Source organism: Myotis myotis, unplaced genomic scaffold, assembly GCF_014108235.1.
Source record: "Myotis myotis isolate mMyoMyo1 unplaced genomic scaffold, mMyoMyo1.p scaffold_m19_p_12, whole genome shotgun sequence".
Classification (NCBI taxonomy): Eukaryota; Metazoa; Chordata; class Mammalia; order Chiroptera; family Vespertilionidae; genus Myotis; species Myotis myotis.
Window position 1 is genome coordinate 39,135,806 of NW_023416316.1, and position 10,476 is coordinate 39,146,281.

Below are 10,476 nucleotides of genomic sequence, written 5' to 3' on the forward strand. Positions count from 1 at the left end.
ACCTTTGTATATGATAACTGTAATTATAAAATCAAATGTCATACTACACCTTAGTGATTTTTAAGTCAATACTCAATTTAACATTACATCGAACATTTTTTAAAATGTATTTTATTGAGTTTTTACAGAGAGGAAAGGAGAGAGATAAGAGTTAGAAACATCAATGAGAGAGAAACATCGATCAGCTGCTTTCTGCACATCCCCTACTGGGGATGTGCCCACAACCAAGGTACATACCCTTGACTGGAACCGAACCTGGAACCCTTCAGTCCGTAGGCCGATGCTCTATCCTCTGAGCCAAACCGGTCAGGGCAACATCGAACATTTTTAATTTGTACCACCATACATTATGCCTAGTTGGATAAAATTAAGTAGCAACTTAATTGTTTGTATATTTCAGGTTTGGCGTTGCAGCAAATATTTCTTTCTGAATATTTCTTTTTGAGTTTTGTAATATATTGAGCTTTCTCTTAGCTTTCATGTTATCAAGCTAGTCATATTGTGAGATATCTCTTATTTGTGATCTAACTTTTGATGATAAACAGCTATCTAAAAACAAAATATAGCCAAGTTTTTCTCTCTCCTATTTCATTTGTCTTCTGACTTTCTGTGTCAGACTATTCTTTCTGTGTCAGGCTCTATTCTAAACAATGACTCTATTCTTGGATTCAGTGATTTCTTCTCTTCTGGCTTCCTCAGCCAACTTCCTGGGGTAAATCTTCCTACTTTCTTAGCTTCTTTGTTTGGTTATTACAAGGGGAGAATAAGATTATCACATGAGTGCTTTTTAGGGGAAATCTCATACTTTCCAAAGTATGATCATGGTGCAGTTTTTGGAAGGGATGAAGCCAATGAAGAAAAGGAGCTAAGGTAACAAATGAGGAAATGCCACTTGACCAAAAAAGAAACCAGTCCCCATCTTATAAATAGACTCTAAAAAACTGATGTGCTATTTTGCTTCATTGTTTTATTTAAATTGTATAATTACTTGCAAAATGCCCAAGCAAACATGTCAGTTGTTCTCATTATGTTTGGTTCAGTTAGGTTGACAAACTCACCACTTTCACTTTGTTCTATTTCTGAAAACATCTTTGTTAAAAAGATCCTACCTATCCCTTGTGGTTTGATGGGCCAGGCTTGCCTGAAACTGCCTGACACTTCTGACAAGCTATGCTGGCATTACATTTTGAGCTCAAACCAGGATACTTCTGGAAGGCAGCTAAGCTCACCACTATACCACCAACGCCACCCCAGGATACTTCTGAAAATGTAAAAAGCATGGGTGCTTCTGTTATCTTATTTTCATCCATAAACTTTGGGATTAAATCCAGATTTGCCTTACTCTTTGATCATTGGTATTTAAATCAGGCCATTCAGAAGAAAAGTAAAAAGTACTCCAAAACCTTTCCCACCTATTGGAAGTTGTTTTTTATTTGTTCATATGCTGAATACTTAGAAAATTACCTCATCGATGTTAGAACATTCTAAAAATACTTATTCTTAAAAATACGGTCTAGCAATCACATTTCTTGGTATTTAATAAAAGCAATTGAAAACTTACAATCTTATAAAAGTAAGCTGTTTATAGCAGCTTTATTCATAATTGCCGAAACTTGGGAGCAACCAATATGTCCTTCAGTAGGTGAACTGATAAATAAACTGTGTGCTTCCAGACAATGGGGTATTATTCAACACTAAAAAGAATGAGCTACCACGCCATGAAAATACATGGAGGAAGCTTGAATGCATATTACTAAGTGAAAGAAACAAACCTGAAATGGCTGAATACTCTTTGATTCCAACTATGTAACATTCTAAAAAAGTAAAACTATTGAGACAGTGAAAAGATCAGTGTTGCAAAGGTTTGGATTGATGAGGAGAGATGAATGGTAGAAGACAGGATTTTTAAGGCAGTGGAAATACTCTGTATGATACTATAATGATGGACACATGTCATTTATACATTTTTTCCAAACCCAGAGAATGTACAACATCAAGAGTGAGTCCTGAGGTAAACTACAGACTTGAGATGATTATGATGTGTCAGTGCAGGTTCATCAGTTGTAACAAATGTACCCTTTGGTGATGGATGCTGATAATAGGTGCAGGGGACATATGGTAAATCTCTCTACCTTCCTCTCAATTTTTCTTTGAATCTAAAACTATTCTTAACACATCTTTTTTTAAAGAAAGCTAGTTCTGCATCCTAACATGAATATATAATGGAAGCATGGGTGATGCCTATCCTACCTAGTGGAAGAATAGGCTCGTACTTTGCAAGCGATTTGGGAAGGCCGTTATTTAAAATAATATTATAGAAATGTGTAATTTAGTACACTAAAATAAAGGTAAAAACTGGAAATTTTAATATTATAATGTAATAATTTAGAAATCAGATTTTCCCATTCCTCATGGTTTATTGTTTTTTTAATTGTTAAAAGCTTTAGTTGTTCATTTGTTTTGTGACTTTTTCAAACTCTTTTTGAAAAGACCGTATTTAATTTTTTTAACTTCAGCTTTACTGAGATATAAGTGACATGAAATCATAAGATATTTAAAGTATAAATTGGGTTGATTTGATATACATATAAATTGTGGAAGGAATCCCCCATGTAGCTATCAACAAATACAGAAAACCATATTTCTTAACAGTGTATTGTCATGAGTAGGTCTCTCTTCCTTAGCTTGTGTTCAGTTAATATTTTTAAAGACATTTTCTTAATGTCAAGCAACAAAAAAAGAAAAGAACATCTGCTATTCTTTTCAGATTGGCTCAGTTGAGGCACTGCTTCAGCACTTCCAGGGCTGGCACTAAATCTATAAAAGAGCCAGAGGTGAAAGCTTAAGATCTTTTAAGTCTTTTATTTTTTGTGTGTCGTTGGACATTTATATAATTTACAAAGTGATCCCCCGATGAATCTAGTACCTATCTGGCATCCTCCATACATAGTTATTACATCGTAGGTCGTCTCCGAGCATGTACCCTCTCTTGGTATGCAGGTGGCTTTCTGAATTCTCAGTTATACATAGGAGTTTTTGATTGCCCTAATTTACCAAAGGATTTCTCCCCAACTTTTCTTATGTCTCAGTAGTCATCTTTTGCCTCAGGTGGCTGCATGATAATTAGCCTTACAATGTGTTTGAGTGATTCTTGCCATTTCCATTCTTAGTTAATTTATCATTAGACAAAACAGAGATGAGTGCCTTATGCCAGTCCTTCAGGTTGTCCTCAGTTTAACACAATTTACACAAGAATTTGTGAATAAGGTCTGTACTGTACTAACAAAACCAGGACCAAGTATTCACAATGGAAATGTGGCTACTGTCTTCAAGACTACCACTGAGCCAGAAAGGGTGTAGGGCAGGGACAAGAAAAATAATTTCACAATAATTTCCAAACTGTTTACTGATATACTGTTCACTTGGTTGTTGCAAACCTTTGACTTTTTTCTAGAGTGTTGATAAAGTTGGTTTTTCAGTTGAGTTAAGTCAGTAAATGACAAGTACTCTACATTGCATATTGAGGTGCTAGACCCCGTGAGTTGTCTTTCAAAACAGGGGTTCAGAAACCAGCATTCCACTGAACCCTTATTTGACTGTTCCTCTATCATAACCCAAAGACATTGGAAAGGTCAATGGGGTGCTTATAAATTCAAAGGAAGAATTTTAAAATTGTCTATTTATATTCTGGTAGTCCCATTTTTTTCCCATTGAAAATAGATAGATGAATTTTCTTTAGTAAGTTTTCATGTTTACCCTGAAATTTAGGGGGTATATTACACTTATGCATATATACTAGTAAAAGGTTGCCTGAAACATCAGAGTATAAAGCTATGATTTGAGAAGTAACTCACATTAATATATCATGGGTCATTTATATCCATTGATCATAAGTGGGCTATGAGAAAGAAAGAGAGAGAGAGAGAGAGAGAGAGAGAGAGAGAGAGAGAGAGAGAGTTAAAATCATGTAGTTCTCTACATTGAAAGCTAACTTGTCTTTATCTTTGACTCTTTGATTGTGTAATTAAAAGCTATAGTAAATAACTGGTTTGGAAATATTCTACAGAAAATTTTGTATGCCAGTTTCCATGAGGCTTTAATTGTATGACCATGTTGAAGTGGGCCCAGAACTGATATCTTAAGATTTTGGTCCAGCTGATTTTTTTTTCTTGACCGGTATAAATTCAGGACAGTGATGACCATCCCTTTAATCATGTGCTTTATTAAAGCCCATTATTTTGATTACTGATCATCACCAAGTCCCATGCTTAGGATCCTAGTCAGCAACACAAAATATCTCCATTCTGAGTTTGTTTAAAAAATCCATGACCTTGAAATATTTGCCATCTAATTCTTCTCCAAAGTGGAGTTATAAGAAATAGCATTATGAAAGATTGCCCAGAGCCATGTATATAACATGATCCAGAGCACTATTTCCTAAATTCACAACTGGACACTGTTAACTTTAAATATGAACACATGATTCTACTAAATAATAAAACAAATAAGAATGAAACACAGTTAAATAGGTTGCTCAAAGAATGGTTTTTCTGAGCCTCATATATACTAACATGCACTCTGCAGCCTGAAAAAAAAAAAAAAAGGCTATAAAGGGCTGAGTTTCACAAACCAATATGTATGAACCGTTTTATGATGCTGGTGTTCTGTAAATTATGCTCTGGAAAGAGTTCTAGATGTTCTGAATTATTCCCTTAGACTAAATTGGAGTGGCATTTCTGGACTCCATTAATTTGAAGGTCATAAAATATACAATTACACATCAGCATTTTTATTACCTATCTCAAAGGATGTTGGAGTCGCTAAACGTTAATATTCATTAGTTAAAATGTGTCAGGCATTAAGTTAAGTACTTCACTAAACTTAACTCATTTTTTTCCTCCCAACAGCCTTGTAAAATTGGAGTACTTTTTCCCACTTTACAGACGAAGGAATGAATGCTTAGTTGGTTAAGTAGCTCAGTAGTTCCTAAGCCAGTATGATATCATCATGCACTCTCTCTGACCTTGCAAAGCATATGATAAGAGGAAACACTGGGGTATCAAAGACATCATTCTTTTTATAAAGACCCATGGGAGAAAATGACACAGCCCTCAGTGTGGGGAAAGGTTGAGTTTCTTTTGAAAAACTTGTCTGTTGAATGTTGGGACTCTTAGAACTCTACTTTCCCTTTGTGCTTTGCCATCCATGAACCTCAGAATCAAATTTGGTGTCCACGTTTATTAGGTACATATTGTCACATAAGATACCTTGCCATGAGATAACCTTGCCTTTGCCTCTTGATTTTCTCATATATTTTAACTAGAGGCCCAGTGCACAAAAATTTGTGCACTCGGGGGGAAGGGGGGGCCCTCAGCCCGGCCTGTGCCCTCTCGCAGTCTGGGACCCCTCAGGACATAACAACCTGCTGGCTTAGGCCTGCTCCCGGGTGGCAGAGGACAGGCCAAAACCCTAGGTGCAGCCCCTGGTCAGGCTTAGAGCAGGGCCGATTGGGGAGTTGGGGCGCCACCCCCTGTCATGCACAGAGCAGGGCGGATTGGGAGGTTGCAATGCCACCCTCAGTCACGCTCAGGGTAGGGCCAATTGGGGGGTTGGGGCACCGCCCCCTGTCACACTCAAGGCAGAGTCGATGGGGAGGTTGCAGCGCCACCCCCTGTCACGCACAGAACAGGGCCAATCAGGGGGTTGGGGCGCTGCCCCCTGTCACTCACAGAGCAGGGCCCATCAGGGGGGTTGGGGCTCCGTACCCTGTCACGCACAGAGCAGGGCTGATCAGGGGGTTGGGGCACTTTCCCCTGTCAGGAACAGAGCAGGACTGATCAGGGGGCTGGGGTGCTGCCCCCTGTCACACACAGAGCAGGGCCCGTGTGGGGGGGGGGGGGCGGTTGAGGCGCCGCACCCTGTCACACACAGAGCAGGGCCGATCAAGGGGTTGGGGCGCCGCACCCTGTCACACACAGAGCCTCAGGGCAATCAGGGGGTTGGGGAGCTCCTCCCTATCAAGCACAGAGCAGGACTGATCAGGGGGTTGGGGTGCCTTCCCCTGTCACAAACAGAGCAGGGCTGATAGGGAGGTTGTGGCTCCGCCCCCTGTCACACACAGAGCTGCAGGGCAATCAGGGGGTTTGGGCGCTCCCCCCTGTCACGCTGATCCCGGTGCCAGGAGGCCTCTGGGCTCCGCTGATCCTGGTGCTGGGAGGCATATTACCCTTTTACTATATAGGATAGAGGCCTGGTGCATGGGTGGGAGCCAGCTGGTTTGCCCTGAAGGGTGTCCTGGATCATGGTGGGGGTCCCCACTGGGGTGCCTGGCCAGCCTGGGTGAGGAGATGATGGCTGTTTTCAGCTGGTCACACACCCTTCAGGTTGGGGTCCCTGCTGGGGTGCCTGGCCAGCCTGGATGAGGGAATGTTTGCTGTTTGTAGCTGGTCATATACCCTTCAGGGTGGGGGTCCCCACTGGGGTGCCTGGCCAGTCTGGGTGAGGGGCTGAGGGCTGTTTTCAGGCTGGCAGGTGACTGAAGCTCCCAACTGCTCCTTTTTTTGTTTTTCTTTTTTTTTTTATTTTGGGCCAGCTTTAGCTCTGACTCCAGCTCTGAGGCCTCAGCTGCTGAAAGCAGGTATCTGGTTTGTTTGTGTTCTCTAATCGAAACACTGTATCAACTCCAGCTCTGAGATCCCAGTGGGCTGAAAACAGGTTTCTGGGGTTTTGTTTAGCTTCTATATTTGTAACTATGTTTCAAACTACAAGCTCAGAGTCTGACAAGGTAGGCGGGGAATGTTGGTTTCCTCCATCACTGAAGCAAGCAAGCCTCATGTTAGTTTCAAGCTGCCTGGCTGCCGGCCGCCATCTTGGCTGGCAGTTAATTTGCATATCGCCCTGATTAGCCAATGGGAAGGGTAGCGGACGTACGCTAATTACCATGTTTCTCCTTTATTAGATAGGATTCCAATTTTCTCATTATTTGTTCCTTTTTATCTATTTTGGTAACAATCTCAGATCTTAGCTTAAAAATACTATAAACAAATACATACATGCAATTGAAATTTATGTTTTCACTCTTCATATTATATTAAAACTTAAAATGTAAAGTATAAATGAATTAACTTATAAAAACATATCTTCACAAAACTCAGGGAATTTGAACATTTAACTCAATTTTTATTTGGAAAATATTTAGTTTCTTCAGAGAATGTGCTATGCTACACACATTTTTAACATTTACAGTTAAAAGGTTATCAAATCAGGTAAGCCAGTGAGTCACTTTCAAAGACAAATGCAAAATCTAAATGTTCTGAGATATATCCTGGAACATTTTGTGTTAAAGAAATATTTTTATGTTTCTTATACCTGCAAATGATTTGTATGCCACATAATTGCAAACAATTGCTGCTAACCCCTATGACTTCAATGACAAAGACAAAAATATCAGAGAACACAACAGTTGTTTCAAATGAAAATATCAAGAAATCCATTAGAAAGGCATTGGAGGCATATCTTATATAATAAAAGACTAATATGCAAATTGTCCTCTCGGGAGTTCAACTGACCAGGAGTTTGAACGACCTGGAGTTCGGCTGCTCGCTATGATGTGCGCTGACACCAGGGGTGGCATGGAATGAAGGAAGGCCCCAGCTGGCAGCCAGCAGCCAGGGGAAGGAAGGCCTCAGCCAGCAGCCAGCAGCCAGGGGAAGGAAGGCCCTGGCTGGCAGCCAGAAGGCCCCAATCAGCCCTGATCGCCGGCCAGGCCTAGAGACCCTACCTGTGCACGAATTTCATGCACTAGACCTCTAGTGATAATATGAAAATGTCAATGTTCTACAATGCTGTCATCGCATATAATACTGGTTTGATTTAACTTCTGATGAAGAACATATTATTTATACAACTTAAAGCACGCTCCAAAGCAGCCATTATAAAATATGGCTCGAGTTATGGTAGTTTGGCAAACACATCATATAACAATGTTCGCTGTTTATTCATAACTATGCCTCCAATATGCAAGCTCACAAGCTAAATCACCATGGATGAGCATTTGATGTAAGGAATTAATGCTTTTATTTGGGGTGTCGGTGCTTGGTGTGCTATTAGTGTATGTCCAGCTAAATACCCTGGTCCTGTGTTGCTATGAGTTTCATTACTCACAGCAAGGCTCTGACACCCCAATTTCAATATTACTGCTCCCAGAATGATATCGCAGTCTTCTTGTTTTCTATAATCAGTGAATGCTTTTCCCATTGTGAAAAATGGCTTTGAAGAAGATGTTGAAAAGAGCTACCCTCAGGAACTGTTTTCAAATGTAAGAAACTCATTCTCTGAATTGATAATCACTGAAAGGAAGAAAAGAAAGTGAGAGCTTTTTATCATTGCGTTGTTTTTACAGAAATTATGTCTTTAGCACAAAGTCTTTCCTTGTAATAGGTTCCACTAATGTATAATGACCACTATTAAAGAATCAACATGAAATTTTTTTTGGAATGATAACAAAGAAGACACGCCAGTATTTTTTTCTTTTCTTTAAAGCATTAAAAGACACAAAAGTTTATAGCTACCAAGTATTTTTCTGTTCCTTTCATTTTTGAAAATAAAATTATTTTTAACTTAAATCCAACTGGTTTCAATAAAAAAGAAAAGAAAATTGGGAGACTTTTCATTTAGTCTCAAATGCTTTATCATTAACTTGGTTATTATACTCTGCATTTTCATTCTCAAGTATAATTCTATACAGATGTAGACATATCTCCACTGTTAATACTAGTCATAGCGGAATTATATAAACTACTAGAGACCCGATGCACAAATTCATACATGGGTGGGGTCCCTCGTCCTGGGCCCCAGGAGGGAGGGACTGTGGGAGGTTGGCCGGCCAGAGGGAGAGACTGCAGGGAGAGGGACTGTAGGAATTTGGCCGGCTGCGGGAGGTTGGCTGTGGGAGTGCACTGACCAACAGAGGACAGCACCTGCATTGAGCTTCTGCCCCCCTGGTGGTCAGTGCACGTCATAGCAACCAGTCGACCAGTCATTCAGTCACTTAGGCTTTTATATATAGATACTTATGTTATCTAATCTTTGATACTAAAAGAATATTTTGGTGTGTGGGGTATTTCCATATATGAAAATTTCTTCTCAATGGCATGATTTACTTTTTGTTATTTTAATACATTTAATATTAAGATCTGTAAACTTAGTGAGGACTTTCAGACTCTGTTTCATATTTTTCATGTGGAAAATCAGGCTATTATAAGTACTTATATCAAAGTATTGCAAGGAGGGATAATCAATACATCAACAGCATTTATTACTGTGGTAGTACATAAGTACTCAATACATATTAGCTATTAATATTGTTGCTGCAATTGGTATCAAATAAGGCTGAATAAATAGCAAAATTTTGGAGACCAGAAGATTTGCTCACTGGTCGAGTTTTGGTGTTCACCTCTAAATTCACTGGGTCACCATGGCCCAGGATTTAGTTCTCAGTTATGGTTCTCAAAGGTGGTCTTATTTTACTTTATTTTATTTTTTGGTTTCCAAAATAAGACTTATATTCTAGAAGCTAAAATCAATTAACTAAACTCAAAAGGGACTTATTTAATAACTTAAAATGACAGGTAAATAGGAGGATCACTAATATTGGTTATTTGCTGTGGGCATTAGCATTTTATGAATAAAATGGTCTGTAAGATCAGTACATGTATCAGAAAGCATTCTAGTTAACACAGAAGTGATTCGTTTAGAGTTTGGGCCTTTTAAAATTTTAGTTCTGTTAAGCTGGAGAATCTAGATAAATTGTTTCTCATCATCCTCTGCATGAAGAGGATTCGTATAACACAAACTAGAGGCCCAGCACACAAAATCATGCGGGCAGGGTCCCTAGACTTAGCCAGCGATCAGGGCCAGGTCTGCTGCCCTGTGCCTCTCTCCACTGGATGCTCACCACTGCTTACCGCCCATCACCACTCACCAGTCCCCAGTCCTGCCCCGCTGCCACTCCCCATTCGCCATGCTGATATCAGAGCCGGCTGGTGGGGGGAGGCAGTGGGATGGGACACAGAGGTGGTAAATGCACCTCATGGTGACTGGTCGAGTGGTCATTCCAGTCATTACGTTTATGGTCACTGGCCTTTTATTATATAGGATGTGAATATCCAGGTCCAGAACACTCTCTCTTTTTTTTTTTTCATAGCTTTTACATCTTACTGGGCATAGAACAATCAACATTTTGAAGGAGGCTTTTTCTTTCAATAACTTTTAGTCACATTCCTTTCTGTACTTTTTCCTGTTTCTACAGGACAAGAGTTTACTGACTTCCTCAGTCTGATAAATTTATCTGTATCCACTCAATGGAAAAATTTCCACAAGAAAATGATTTTGTAAATGAATAAATATTTTTTGATAAAAAAGTATCTAATGTTTATATCTCAGAGAACATTGGGAGATTATTTGGGAACAATGGCA